The following is a 15,649-nucleotide window of genomic DNA, read 5'->3' on the forward strand; positions in this document are numbered from 1 at the left end:
CTGATGGCATTTCCAGCAAATATAAATGCTGAGTTATTGCTGTAATTATCTCTTGTTTCTTCACAGAAGGAGGCAGCTCCAACAACAGCTTGTCTGCTAATTCTCGCAGCTTGGCCTTAACCACCTTTTGTAAAACCCCTAAGGTCACTTCTTCCATCTCCAGAAAACTCTCTGTGACTGAAAGAGCCATTCCTATCCAAAATACTGTTTAAATCAACAAAATTCAACACCTGGAACAAAAGACACTAACACTTACCACTCGCTGCCTTCGAGTTCAACAACCCTAATCCAAATCCGAACCAAAGAACAATTCCCGCAAAGAGCCCCCAGTCTATTAGGATCAGGCCAGACCCCCTCAAAACTTTTCAACAATGTGGCCCAGACTCTAACTTTGCTCATTGTTTTCAGCTGGGGTAATGCAGATATTCCAGGAGGGATGCAGTTGGTCAAACCAAGTAGTTTTAAACAAAACAGAATTTATTTGCAAGGTTACTAAATGATACACAAACAAAAGAGAACAGAATACAGATTAACTTCACCTATCCGAAAATACAATAGGTTATCCCAAATTAATGATGTTATTCCAAACACTTGCAACAATCGCCTTAAACAGCTCTTGACATAAAATGTAAAACCAAACCCAGGGTATTACTGGAGAGAAGTCAGAGAGAGAGAGAGAGAGAGAGAGAGAGGATCAGCTTTGACGTGCTTCTTTGGGGTCCAGCAGCCTTTTCAATTCTACTGTGTGAAAACCAAACCAAAGCAGAGCAAGCTGAGCTGGGAGAACTGGCTACTCTCTTTTCATTGTACCAGTGATTGTTTTTTAAAACATAAAAGCCTTTTGCCTGAGGCAGTATCTGTGAGCTATAATCAAACTGGCCCTAAAACCCATCCAAACCCAGACTTTTCGGAGTCTGTGTCCTTCCAATGTCTGTGAGAAAAAGATCCAAGGACAACAAAGCCTTGTTAAAGGAGCAGTATCATCCCATGATCACACTGGGAGCTGGCTCTGAGGGAGATGGATCAGTGTCAAGGACTCTGCACATGTAAATAAAGGGTGACTTGGTGATGAGATACCGGCCTCTGTGGAGTTACTTCATCCGTCATGGTCACTGGGTCAAAATCCTGAAATTCCCTCCCTCAGGGCATTATGGAACTACCTACAGCACATGGACTGCAGCAATTCAAAAAGGCAATTCACCACCAGTAATAATAATAATAATAAAGGTGAAAATAGTGATGATAATGGTGATGATGTTGATGGTAACAGCAGAATCTTTAGAAATGTCTCCTATGACAGTCAACATGGCATTATGAAGGATAAATAATGTCGGACAACTTTACTGGAATGCTTTGATGAGGTGAGAGGCAGGATAGATAAAGAGCATCCAGTCGATAACAACAGTTTAATTTACAAAATGTTTTAAGAAAAAGGCCCTTTGTCCCAACACGTCCACAGTGACTCTTTGAAGAGCAGCCCACCCAGACCCATTCCCTTATCCTATTTTCACCCCTGACTAATGCACCTAACCTACACATCCCTGAACACTATGGATAACTTAGCATGGCCAATTCACCAAATCTGCGCATCTTTGGACTGTAGGAGGAAACCCACAGAGACATGGAGAGAATGCGCAATCTCCACACAGACAGTCACCTGACATTGGAATCGAACCCAGATCCCTGATGCTGTGAAGCAGCAGTGCTAACCACTGGGCCACCATGTTACCCCTAATCACTTTTGATAAGACACATTAAGGGACTTAATACGACAAGAATCCTTAGTATTGCAGATAGTAAAGACAGAGGATTTACAAACTAAACAATGGCAGAGAATTGAGATAAATGTGGCATTTTCGGGGGGGGGGGGGGGGCAATTCTCAGATTAAACTGCTTATCCTGAGATCCTCATTTCTTAACAATCCAAAACCATCACCTTTCACAGGAGAAAATGTTTTGTATATTTAACAATCAGGCTTTCCAAGTAATATGTGCCTCTTTGAAACGAAAAACAATCCAATTCTATCAATCTGTAAGCAACCTAATGATTTCAATTTTTACTTTGTCTGTTCATAAAATCCCTCCCAATGCAAACAAATTCCCATTCACACTCCAAGAACAGTTTCTGTTAGATTGATTCCTTCTAAAAAAAAATAATCATCACTCCAGCAATATTGTCATTGTAATCTTTAAATCCTCTCATACACACAAAGACCAAAACCCACATGTCACTCGTTCAGAATCCAAACTCAATGCTGAATGATATTAAATTTTCAGAGAAACCAAACACCTCACATCAGTGTTCAGACTGTCATGTGGGGAATGGACTAATAATCAAGCCCCATTAAACCATAAGCCATACTAAACATGTTGCTGAATCAACACTACAGCCATTTTATGTATTTTCTGTCCTCTGATCCAAAGTTAAAAAAAAGCAGTTTGATTCGTGACCTCAAACATGACATTTATTATCAGCAAGACAGATTCTTGAAACAAGCAGAAAATGTGATCAACAGCTGCATTTCTATTTGAAATGAAATTATATCCCATTAATCTCAAACATACAGTCACAGATAGAGTAACATAGCTCTGCAGAAATGCTGCCTGCAGTTTGTAGAAAAAAAGCCTGAAAGAAAGACCATCCCAGTGCAGTAAGAACATCACATCAGAAATTAGAATGAGCTGACATCTCAGACTTTCTTCAGTTTCTTGCGAATTGGGTGAAATCAGTGCTTTCTTTTTGCTACAGAACATTAAAGAATGGTTCTTAAACATTTCATGACTTTCTTCAACGGAAGGGTATATTCTCAGCCCTGACTGCCCTTGCTCATCCGTTGGAATTGAAGTTTTCCACTGTCTCCACTGTTCTTATTTCTCCTTCCAGTCTGAATATTCTCACATCTCTCTGCACTACATCTGATCTGCTATTGGCTGCTGTTACAACACAGGGTAACCCCACTGATAATTTAAACCTGCAACACAGATATGATTAAACCCGTGCTGTCATCTTTAAAATTTGAGAGGCCAAGAACTATCCCAAAGATTACTATTTAAAGTAAAAATTAATAAAATATTTTTACTTAAAAGTCAAGCAGAGAATAATTAACTGACAATTAGTTACAACTCCTTTCTCTAACCTATCTTTTACTTTCCCTTCTATAATACTGGACCAATAAGATTAAGATTTACCAAAAAAAATTCAAATTTCAAAACCAGCCACCTGTTGAATCTTCTCTTTGAATCTTCCTCTGTCTTCTTTTCTTCTTCTTAGGGTTTCTGTTTCACAGGTCATTGATAGATAAAGGTATATTTAAGAGAGTTATTCTGTAGACAGTCTGCATATTCTGGAGACTTGACAGTTCACCCTCAACTGTTCAATTTGTTTAATAGCTAAACACAAAACATTGGATTGTTACTTTGGCATTAGTATTGTCAAAATTGCAAATTCAAATTTGATTGGAGTTTGGTTTTTTCGGGCATAATTTAAACTGATTGGTTAAATTTGCATTTTCTTTGTCTCATGGCAACCTAGGTATTGCTAGTTGCTGGACCAAATGTTACATTGTAAATTTTCCAGTATTCTGTGTGCTACTCAAAGTCTGCCCACTCTCCCAACATGGGAGAAGTAAGAGACCTAAGGGGCAACATTTTCACACAGAGGGTGGTACATGTATGGAATGAGCTGCCAGAGGATATGGTAGAGGCTGGTACAATTGCAACATTTAAGAGGCATTTGGATGGGCATATGAATTGGAAGATTTGGAGGGATATAAGTCAGGTGCTGGCAGGTGAGGCTAGATTGGGTTAGGATATCTGGTCAGCATGGACTGGTTGGACCGAAGGGTCTGTTCCATGCTGTACATCTCTATGACTCTATGACTCTAAGTAGAAGAGAAAGCCGCAGGAACTATGTGAGCCGAGATTGGGTCCGAAGCCAGGTTCTCAGCAACATTCAACACGAAACTCCAGCTAATTATGTTGGAAACTCCTAGAATATTATGATCACTCTTCCCTTGTGAGGTGACTCGGATGGCTGGAGTTTAATGTAGAATAATGACAACATTCTCAGCTTCGATCCCAGTCTCAGCTGTGGGAGCTCATGGAGAGCAAACCCCTCCTTTTTCCCCCTGCTCAATGTGGAATGATTCCCTTTAACCTGGATTGAACCAATTGGCTCTGGAATGGAGAGAGATGTATGTGACCCTTTGTGCTTTATGGTTCATCCCCAATCCCTGGGAGATTCCCCTGCAGATGTGGCAGCTCACAGAGCAATCTCCATGACTCTGCACATCCAGCCTGATGGCACCGGCTCTCTTGTGAATCAAATGGAATTAATATCACTTGTTCTCCAGGATAAAGCTCCACATTTCCCACAAATCCTTCTCCCAATATCACAAAAATATCCCCTTTCTCCCCCCAGGCACCAACACTGAACCGGAGCTCAGCTTCCTCCCCACAGTGAATCCATCCCCAAGATCACTCTCCATCACCTCCTCAATCTTCTTGATCACAAACTGATCTCCAATTCATTCATTGGGGATGAGGTTATTACTGAAGTTGATTGTCATGTAAACTTTACTTACTGTCGACAATGAGCAGGTTTCCTCTCCCAAAGATCTTTCCCCAGACTGAATGGTAATAGACCCCAGTGTCACTGGGCTGGACGTTTGTGATGATCAGAATGAAGCCGTTATTGGAGGAGTCTCTGAAAGGCTGGAATCGCTCAGTGAATTCTGGGCTCCACTGTGTGGACCCACTTTCTGGATGTATTAAAATTGACTCCATCATTTGCTCTGGGGGCAATCTGTACCAGTGAACATCGGTTTGTGTCACTGTGGCATTCCTCATGGTGCACTGTAACTGGGCAGTGTGATCCTCAGTGACAGGCTCAGAGATTGGAGAAGGACTGGACCAGTTATGCCTTCAAAGAAAAAGACAATATGTTTATTCCCACAAGAGCAGATTGACAGTACTGCTGTATTCAAAGGATCTGACAGGGTGGTAGGAGTTTTCAGTCAAACAGAGAGAACACATTATTACACTAAACCATTGAACTGCATTTGTGACTGATTCAGATCAAACAAAATTCATCAGAATAAACATAAATAATTAAATAAACCTTGTGTCAAATAATATTTCTTAACTCTGTTCAGAATTTTATTGACATTTTGGAAATGTCAATGTCTTTTTCAGCACAATCCAAACCCACAATCACTTCCATCTGGAAGGACACGGGCTTGGGAACTTCAGCCCTTGCAAGAACCCCTCCAAGCCACTCATCATTCTGACTTGAACATATATTGCTGTTCATTCAGTGTCACTGGGTCAAAATGCTGGAATTCTCTCCCTAAGAGCATTACAGATCTACCTGCAGGACATGAACTGCAGTGGTTCAAGAAGGCAGCTCACCCTCCAGCAATAGCAGCAATAATAATGATAGTGATGATGTAGATGGTATCAGCAGAAAATTTAGAAACGTATAACATGAACCAGCAGAGTCAGCATGGTGTCACAAAGGATAAATAATGCCTGACAAATTTACTGGAACTCTTTGATGAGGTAAGATGCAGGAGAGATAAAGGGGATCAAGTGGATGTAATGAATTTGGATTTTCAAATCACTTTTGATAAGGTACTACACATGAGGATAATTAATGGGATGAACATGCTTCGTGTTGGAGGTAGTATGGACAGAGGATTGCTTAACTAAAAATGACAGGAGTTGGGATAAAGACAGCATTTTCAGAGTAACAACCTATATTTTATGGAGTGTCACGGAGCTCAATGTTGGGCCACAATAATTGACAATTGACAATTGATATTAATGACTAGATGGAGAAAGTGAATCGACTTAAGCAAAGTTTGTGGATGACACAAAAATAAATGGGAAGGTAAATGGTGAGAATTACATAAAGAGTCTGCACAGGGCTATAGACAGGTTCAATGAGTGGGTACAATGTTGGCAGATGAAATGTACTGTGGGAAATATAAGGTCATGCACTTCAAGGAAGAATATTATTTTATTTCTTAATTCAAGATGTGAACATTGCTGGCAAAGCCAGCATTTATTACCCATCCATAATTGCTCAGGGTGCTGTTAAGATTCAGTTCCTTTGTTATGGGTTTGGAGTCACATGTAGGCTAAAGGATTGCAGTCAACTAAATGGGTATTTCCCTAACAACCATAGTATGGTCATCATCAGATGTTTAATTCCAGGTTTTAAAGGAATTCAAATTTGAACATTTTCCATGAATATGGAGTCTCAGAACATGCCTTGGGTCTCTGGGTTAATAATCTAGTGATGATGCCACTTGGTCATTGCCTCCCATGAGGGAAAGACTGCTTGGCAGCCCAGCACAGAGGGACTGGGAGGATTGGAGAGTGTGCAAGAATCACTGAGAGCTAGCACCCAAGTTCAGCAGGGAGTAAGGAAGGAAGGTGGAACATTGGACTTAATTTCAAAAGGGAATGGCGGTTAAAATTAGGGAGACTTTGTTACAACTATAGATGGCACTAGTTAGACCAGAGCTGGAATAATGTGGGCTGTTGTGGGCCCCTTATCTGAGGAAACATACACTGATATTGGAGGCAGTCCAGAGAAGGTTCACTCAGTTGATCCTGGGTGTGGAGGGATATTGTTATGCAGAGTTGGTGAGTTGGTTGGGCCTGTATTCATCTGAGTTTAGCAGAATGTGAGAAGAACTTAGTGTGGCATATTAGATATTGAAGAGGCAATGCAGAGAGGTAGTTTCCCCTTGCAGGATAAGGCAGGACAGTAGGTTTGAGGGTTATCAGATCAGCCATGATTGGTGGAGCAGGCTAGATGGGCCAAATGGCCTCCTCCTATTCCTGTATTTTACTGCCTTATTACAATATTCATTCTCATGCTCAGTCAGACACTGCTCTCCTCAGATTCTGACGCTAAATCCTCACAAGTGTTTCTCTGCCATGTACACAGAGTTCCTGAGTATTCACTGGCAATGGTTATCGCCTAATTACTGTCTGACAATGTGCCCCCCGCCATGCCCAGGAGTTGCTCAGAGACCCAGATTTCAGCTTCTCATACACACACTTCATATACCAGCTCCCAGACGTTTTATCTAAACAATCATAGTCATAGAATCATAGAATCAGAACGTCCTACAGCACGGAGACAGTTCCTTCAGTCCAAACTGGTCCATACCAACCAAAATGTCCATGCACTTCTATTAGACTCCCGTCTCAGTCTCCTGCACTTTAAAGCAAAAAGCTCCAAGCTTGTCCAACCTCTCCCTATCACTCAGTGTCTTGAATCCTGGAAATATCCTTGTAAATTTCTTCTGCACTGTTTCCAGTTCAATAATAGCCTTCCAAAAGAAGCCCTGGCTGACAGATATAAACAGGAACATCAGGACTTCTGTTCACTCTGAGTACTGGCTCTGAGGGAGCTGGATCAATGTCATGTACTAAACATGTGTAAATAAAGGGGAACTTGATGAGAGAAAACTATCCAGAAGGCCAAGTGGTAAATGTGATGCCTTGAGCCACCTCCTGCTGGCAGATTAATCCACCGGTATGCTGCCAGTGGAAGAGTCCATTCTAATAGTAAACTTTCCAGATACCCTTCTGGTCACCGCTGACCAGACCTGACTGTGGACATAGAATGATCAGTCCTGGCTAAACTAAAACAGCTGGTGTAGTTGGGGAAAGTCAAAGGGCCATCACAACCTGAACTGAAACCTTTCTGGACCCGCTGAGCCCCGATTACTGTAGAGGATGGCAGATTACTATAGGGAGCAGGAGTGATTCCATCAAGCAAAGGTTCAGCCAGATACTGGCTGAACTCCACTAGGGACATCCAGGGGTGTCCAAAATGAAAATGGTGGAGGGTAATGTCTGGTGGCTAGTATTGGATGCAGATACAGCTGCATTGGTGAGCAGTGCCCAGAGTGCCAACAAGGACAAAAATTACGACTAGCAGCTCCCTCAAATTCATGGGAATGGCTGGGTGAACCCTGGGCTTGGTTACACATTGACTATGTCAATCCTTTCATTGGCTCTGTATTTTCAGTCAGTATGGACACCCACTCGAAGTGATTGGACATGCATCGGCCACAATTGTTAAACATGGGGCCAATGGTAAAAAGGTTGCGAGCTGGGTCCTTTAATTTTGTCATTAACATAAATGCTTTGGATGTGAGCATAAGAAGTACAGTTAGTAAGCTTGCAGATGACACCAAAATTGGAGGTATAGTGAATAGCGAAGAGGGTTACGTCAGATTACAACAGGATCTTAACCAGATGGGCCAATGGGATGAGAAGTGGCAGATGGAGTTTAATTCAGATAAATGCGAGGCGCTGCATTTTGGGAAAGCAAATCTTAGCAGGACTTATACACTTAATGGTAAGGTCCTAGGGCATGTTGCTGAACAAAGAGACCTTGGAGTGCAGGTTTATAGCTCCTTGAAAGTGGACTCACAGGTAGATAAGATAGTGAAGAAGGCATTTGGTATGCTTTCCTTTATTGGTCAGAGTATTGATACAGGAGTTGAGAGGGCATCTTGTGGCTGCACAGGACATTGGTTAGGCCACTGTTGGAATATTGCATGCAATTCTCATCTCCTTCCTATCGGAAAGGTGCAGTGAAACTTGAAAGGGTACAGAAACGATTTACAAGGATGTTGCCAGAGTTGGAGGATTTGAGCCACAGGGAGAGGCTGAACAGGCTGGGGCTGTTTTCCCTGCACCGTCGGAGGCTGAGGGGTGAACTTATAGAGGTTTATGGATCGGGTAAATAGACAAAGTCTTTTCCCGGGGGTCGGGGAGTCCGGAACTGGAGGGCATGGGTTTGGATGAGAGGGGAAAGATTTTTCACACGGGGCAACTTTTTCATACAGAGGGTGGCATGTGTATGGAATGAGCTGCCATAGGGGGTATTGGAGGCTGGTACAATTGCAACATTTAAGAGGCATTTGGATGAGTGTATGAATAGGAAGAGTTTGGAGGATATGGGCTGCTGCTGGCAGGTGGGACTAGATTGGGTTGGGATATCTGGTTAGCATGGATGGGTTGGACCGAAGGGACTGTTTCCATGCTGTACATCTCTATGACTCTATGACTCATCTAATGCAACACACGGACCCCCCAAGGTGCTGGTCACAGATAACGAGCCATCATTTACCAGCAGAGGATTCAAGTATTTCCTAAAATCAAATGACACTTGACATGCAAGGACAGCTCCATATAACCTATCAGCCAATAATCTGGCAGAAAGAGCAGTCCAAACTTTGAAGCCAGGCTTAAAGAAACAGCCTACAACTTCATTTGATACCAAACTGTCCCGGTTTCTGTTTGATTATAGGACCAGCCTTCGTGCACCGACAGGGATAGCTCCAGCAGAGATGTTGAAGGAAAGAAGACTCCGTAACAGGTTAAACCTGATATTCTCAGACCCGGGAGGGAGGGTGAAATAGCATCAGAAACTCCAATGTTGGACACAAAACTCCACTCAGCGAGAGCGATAGTTTACTTCAGGGAACAAAGGTCGGACACTAGGACCACAGAAATGGCCCAGGATAGAACATGGAACATGGAACATCGAACATAGAACAGTGCAGCACCTGAACAGGCCCTTCAGCTCACAATGTTCTGCTGAACATGACACCAAATGAAACTAATCTCTTCTACCTGTTCTTGGTCCATATCCCTCCATACCATGAATATTCATTTGCTTATTTAAAAATTCCTTAAACACCTCTTCTGTGTCTGCTTCTATCACCACCCCTGGCTGTGCGTTCCACACTCCTACCACTATCTGTGTGAAAAACTAACCCCTCATGTCTCTTTTGAACTTTGTCCATCTCACCTTGAATGCATGCTCCCTAGTTTTAGACATTTCACTTCTGAGAAAAGGATTCTGAGTGTCACCACTATCAATGCATCTTAGACACTTCTATCAAGTTTCCTCTCAGCCTTTTGCTGCTCCACAGAAAACAACCTGAGTCTATTGACCCTCACCTTATAGCTTATACTGTCTAATTCAAGCAGGGAAAAGCCAGTAAATCTCTTCTCCACCTTCTCCAAATCCTCCATATCCTTCCTATCATGTGGCAACCAGAATTGAACATAATACTCTAAGTGTGGCCAAATCAAACTTTCATAAACCTGTAACATGACATCCTGACTCTTGTACTCAAGTCTGTGACCAATAAAGACAAGCATTACACACACCTTTGTTACCACCCTCTACTTGCATAACCATTTTTGGGGAGCTATGGACTTGAACCCCAAGATCCCTCTGTACATCAATGCTGTTCAGGGTCCTGCCATTAGCTGCATACCTTTTCTGAATATGTGATCTCCCAAAGTGCAGCACCTCACACTAATATGGATTAAGCTCCACCTGCCATTTCTCTGCCTTTTTCTGCAATTCATTTCTAACCCATTGTATCCTTTGACAATCTTCTACACTATCCGCAACTCCACAGATCTTTGTATCATCTATAAACTTACTAAACTACCCATCTACATTTTCATCCTAGTCATTTATCTACATCACAAACAGCAGAGGTCTCAGGATGGATCCCTGCAGAACACCACTAGCCATGGACCTCCAGCCTGAAAAACAACCTTCCATCATGACACTCTGCTTTCTATAGGCAAGCCAATTCTGAATCCACGTGGCCAAGTCACCATGGATCCCATAAATCTGAACCTTCTGGAGAGGCCTACCATGAGATACCTTGTCTGGTGACCCTTCCTTAGAAAGGTTCTAAGGAAGGGTCACTGGACCTGAAACATTAACTCTGATTTCTCTTTATAGATGCTGCTGGACTTGCTGAACTTTTCCAACAACTTCTGTTTTTGCTTCTGATTTGCAGCAGCCACAATTCCTTTGGTTGTTTTTTGTCAGTTGAACAAATACTTTGGATCTTCCTTCAGGAAATGCTCGAAGACAGAGGGTCAAGTATGAAGGAGGAACTGAAGGAAATCCTTATTGGTCAGGAGATGGTGTTGGTGAAACTGATGAGATTAAAACCTGATAAGTCCCCAAGACCTGATGCTCTGTATCCCAGAGTACTTAAGGAATTGGCCCTAGAAATAATGGATGCATTGGTGATCATTTTCCAGCATTTTGTGAACTCTGGAAGAGTTCCAATGGATTGGGGGGTAACTAATGTAACCCCTTTCTTTAAAAAAAGGAGGGAGAGAGAAAATGGGGAATTATAGGCAGGTTCACCTGACATCGGTGGTGGGGAAATGGTGGAGTCGATCATTAAAGATGTAATAATTGGTCATTTGGAAAGAGGTGACAGAATCGGTCTGAGTCAGCATGGATTCATTAAAGGAAGATTATGCTTGACAAATCTTGTGGAATTTTTTGAGAATGTGACCAGGAGAGTGGACAAGGATGAAGCAGTAACTGTTGCATATTTGGACTTTCAAAAGACTTTGACAAAGTCCCTCACAAGAGATTAGTAAGGAAAATCAAAGCTCATGGCATTGGAGCTAAGGTATTGACACGGATAGAGAACTCATTGGCAGACAGGAAGCAGAGTTGGAATAAACAGGTCCTTTCCAGAGTTGCAGGCTTCAGTGTTGGAATCCAGCTGTTCATAAATACATTAACAATTTGGATGAAGGTACTGAATGCAATATCTCCAAATTTGCAGTAAGCTGGGTGGCAGGGTGTGCTGTGAGGAGGATGATAAGAGGCTGAAGGATGATTTGGACAGACTGGCTAAGTGGGTAAGTACTTGGCAAATGCAATAAAATGTGAATAAGTGTGAGGTTATCCACATTGGTCACAAAATCAGGAAGTCAGTTTATGATCTGAATGGTGGCAGTTTAGGAAAGAGGTGAGGTGCAATGAGACCTGAGTGTCATGGTGGAACAGTCGCTGAAGGTTGGCATGCATGTACAGCAGGTAGTGAGGAAAGCTAATGGCACGCTGGACTTCATAGTGAGAGGATTTGAGTCATTGGAGTAAGGATGTACTACTGCAGTTATACAGGGCCTTGGTAAGGCCACAGCTTGAGTATTGTGTGCAGTTTTGTTCTCAGTGTCTGAGTCAGGACATTTTTGAGGGAATCCAGTGAAGGTTCACCAGACTGATTCCTGGGATAGCAAGACTGACATATGAGGAAACACTGGAATGACCTAGCTTGTATTTGATGGAATTTAGAAGAACGAGGAGAGAACAGGCGAGATGCAGGGAGAATATACCCAATGTTGGGGAAGTCCAGAACTATGCGTCATGATTCAAGAATAAGGGGTAAACCACTCAAGACTGAGATAAGGAAGAATTTCTTCACTCAGAGTTGTGAACCTGTGGAATTCTCTCCCAGAGGAAGCTGTTGGGGCCAGTTTGTTGGATATGTTCAAGTCGGAGCTGAACATGGTCCTTTGTGGATCAAAGGGTGTGGAGAGAGCACAGCAAAGGGATTGCATGATCAACCATGATTGTAATGAATAGTAACGCAGGCTTGAAGGGCCAAATGGCCTACACCTGCTCTAATTTCTATGCTTTTGTGTTTCAGTAAGTTTGCAGATGACACAAAAATCGGAGGCTTTGTGGATGGTGAGTAAAGTTGTCAAAGGATACAGTGAGATTTTGATCAGTTGGAAAGTTGGATGAAGAAATGGCAGATGGAGTTACATCTGGACAAGTGTGATGCATTTTGGGAGGTCACATGCCAATGGAAAGCATACAGTAAATGGCAGGAACCTGATTAGAATTGATATACAAAGGAATCTTGATATGCAAGTCCATAGCTCCCAGAAAGTGGCATTACAAGTAAATAAGCTGGTAAAGAAGGTATACGGTTTGCTTTCATTGGTCAGGGCATTGAGTATAAAAATTGACATGTCATGTTGCGGCTGTATAGCATTTTAGTTCAGCCACATTTGAGTGTAGTTCTGGTCACCACATGCTATAAGGTGATGGAGGCATTAGAGAGGGTGTAAAAGAGGTTTACCAAGATATTGTCTGGGTTGGACTGTATTAGTCTATAAGGAGAGGGTGGACAAACTTGGGTTGTTTTTGGAAAGGTGTCAGAGGCTGAGGGACAACCTGATATAAGTTTATAAAATTATGAGAGATGTGGATAGGATGAATAGTCAGAGTATTTTTCACAGGGTGGAAATGTCAAATACTTAGGGGAATAGGTTTAGGCGAGGGGACCAAGTTTAAAAATGATGTGTGAGGAAAGGCTGATGGTGGTAGGTGCCTGGTCTGTACTGCCAGGGGAGGTAGAATAAATAGATTGAATAGCAACATTTAAGAGGCATTTAGACAGATACATTTACAAGTCGGGAATAGAGGGATGTGGACCATGTGTGTGCAGATGTGATTCATTAGAATGGCATCATGGTTGGCATTGATCTGATATTGGTTGCCTACTCCACCACAATGGGGAAAGGAGAAGAGAAAGCCACAGGATCTACCTGAGCCAGGATGGGGACTGAAGCCAGACTTTCAGCATTATTCAACACAGAGCTCCAGCTAATTATGTTGGGAACTCCCAGAATATTATGATCACTCTTCCCTAGTCAGGTGGCTCAGATGTCTGTAGTATAATATAGAATAAGGGCAACATCGCACCTTCAATCCCAGTCTCAGCTGTAGAAGCTCATGGAGAGCAAACCTCTCCCCTTTTCCTGTGCTCGATGTGGAGTGGTTCCCTTTAACCTGGACCAAACCAATTGTCTCTCAAATGGAGAGAGATGTGTGTGACCCTTTGTGCTGTATGGTTCATTCCCAATCCCTGGGAGATTCCCCTGCACTTCACAGAGCAATCTCCCTGATTCAGCATATCCAGCCCGATGGCACTGACATTCTTGTGAGTCGAATGGAATTAATATCACTTTTTCTCCAGGATAAAGCTTCACATTTCCCACAAAATCATCCTCACCTTGTCACAAATAAATCCCCTTTCCACTCTCCCAACCAACATTGAATCTCATCTCAGCTTCTCCCCACAGTGAATCCATCCCTGAGATCAATCTCCATCACCACCTCAATCATCTTGATCACAAACTGATCTCCAATTCATTCATTGGGCATGAGGTTATTACTGGAGATGATTGCTGTGTGAACTCTACTTACTGTCTACAATGAGCAGGCTTCCTCTCCCATAGATCCTTCCCCAGACTGAAAAGTAATAGACCCCAGTGTCTTTGAGTTGCATGTTTGTGATGGTCAGAATGAAGCTGTTACTGGAGGGCTCTCTGGAAGACTGGAATCGCTCAGTGAATCTTGGCCGTCTGATTGCATTTTTCCATGTGTAATCTTTCAAAATTAGCTCTCTCCTTCTTCCCACTTGTTCCCGGTACTAGTGAACATTGTTGTCTGTCACTTTACTGTTCCTCATGGTGCACTGTAACTGGACAGTGTGATCCTCGGTGACTCGTTTCAGAATCAGAGACTGGAGAAGGACTGGGTAAGTTGTACCTTCAAAATAAAAAATAGCAATAAGTGAACAGCAGTCTGATTGTTTTATACTCTTGCCAAAATTTAAAGGGAGCCCCCAACAGTCTTAGTTCTACATTAATTTTGTGGAGCAGGTTGTCTGAACCAGTTGTGATGGTTTGTTCCTGATTAATATCCTGGCTATCAGTCACTGTGTGTTGAGAACAGCAACACAGATGTTGCGATAACAGTGACATGTTGAGCTCATACTGTCGAACCACTGTCTGACACAAGCTAACTTGCCACACACTGCAATCCTCTTCCCTGGACTATTCATAGTGGGAGAGGCTTCCTGACAATCCACAGCAGATGTGAGGATTGGAACTGGGAAGGGCCTGCTCCATTCGTAAAGGCAGTCAGGCAGCATTTAAAGGGGCAGGATTTTCCCAAAGATCAACAGAGACACAGTCTCTCCAGCCTCAGCAACCTGAGGCCTCTCAACACGTAAGGGTCCTGGCGGTCAGACTGGGGGAAAATGGGGAGTTTCTCCCTCCATTTCCTGGATACAGGATCTTTACCACAGATAATGCTGCCTGATACAGAAGTAAAATGGGTAAGGGGGCTTCCAGAAAAGCAACAGAACCAAATAGTGATTGATTAATGATTAATTCAGGAATAGAAAACCATGTAAAAGAGTACACTTGAGGGGAACATACAAACTGACTGTAAAGGTGTCTGTCAGAATGCGAATCAAAAAAGATTGTGGAGGTGCCGGTGTTAGACTTGGGTGGACAACATCAAAACAGGTTTATTTAAAATAACAAACTTTCAGAGCAATGGTCCTTCATCAGTTGAAAACCGACAACCTGTGATCTCCAATAAACGTGTTGGACTATAACCTGGTATCATGTGACTTCTGACTTTGAGAAAAAAAGGTGAAGATAAATATCAGTCTCTTACAGTCAAAAACAGGGGAGTTTAGTTTTGTGTTCACAAAGGAGGACACAAAGAACATTCCAGAAACATTGGGAAACACAGGGTTTAGTGAGAGAGAGGAAATGAAAGAAATCTAAATTAGTCGAGAAATGGTATTGGTGAAATTGATGAGACAGGAGGCTGATAAATCCCCAGGGTTTAATAATCTACATCCCAAAGCACTTAAGGAAGTGGCCCTGGAAATAATGGATGCATTGGTGGTCAGTTTCCAAGATTCTACAATCTCTGGAACACTCCCTCTAGATTATTCCCTATAGATTACAA

General features: G+C 42.5%; 1 pseudogene; it reads right to left on the reverse strand.

Annotated features, from left to right (window-relative positions):
- Positions 1 to 15,649, reverse strand: part of LOC122552564 (uncharacterized) — a 54,861-nt pseudogene that overhangs the window by 16,290 nt on the left and 22,922 nt on the right.

The sequence above is a fragment of the Chiloscyllium plagiosum genome, unplaced genomic scaffold (assembly GCF_037043375.1).
Source record: "Chiloscyllium plagiosum isolate Xiang-an unplaced genomic scaffold, Cpla_swu_hap1 HiC_scaffold_10, whole genome shotgun sequence".
Classification (NCBI taxonomy): Eukaryota; Metazoa; Chordata; class Chondrichthyes; order Orectolobiformes; family Hemiscylliidae; genus Chiloscyllium; species Chiloscyllium plagiosum.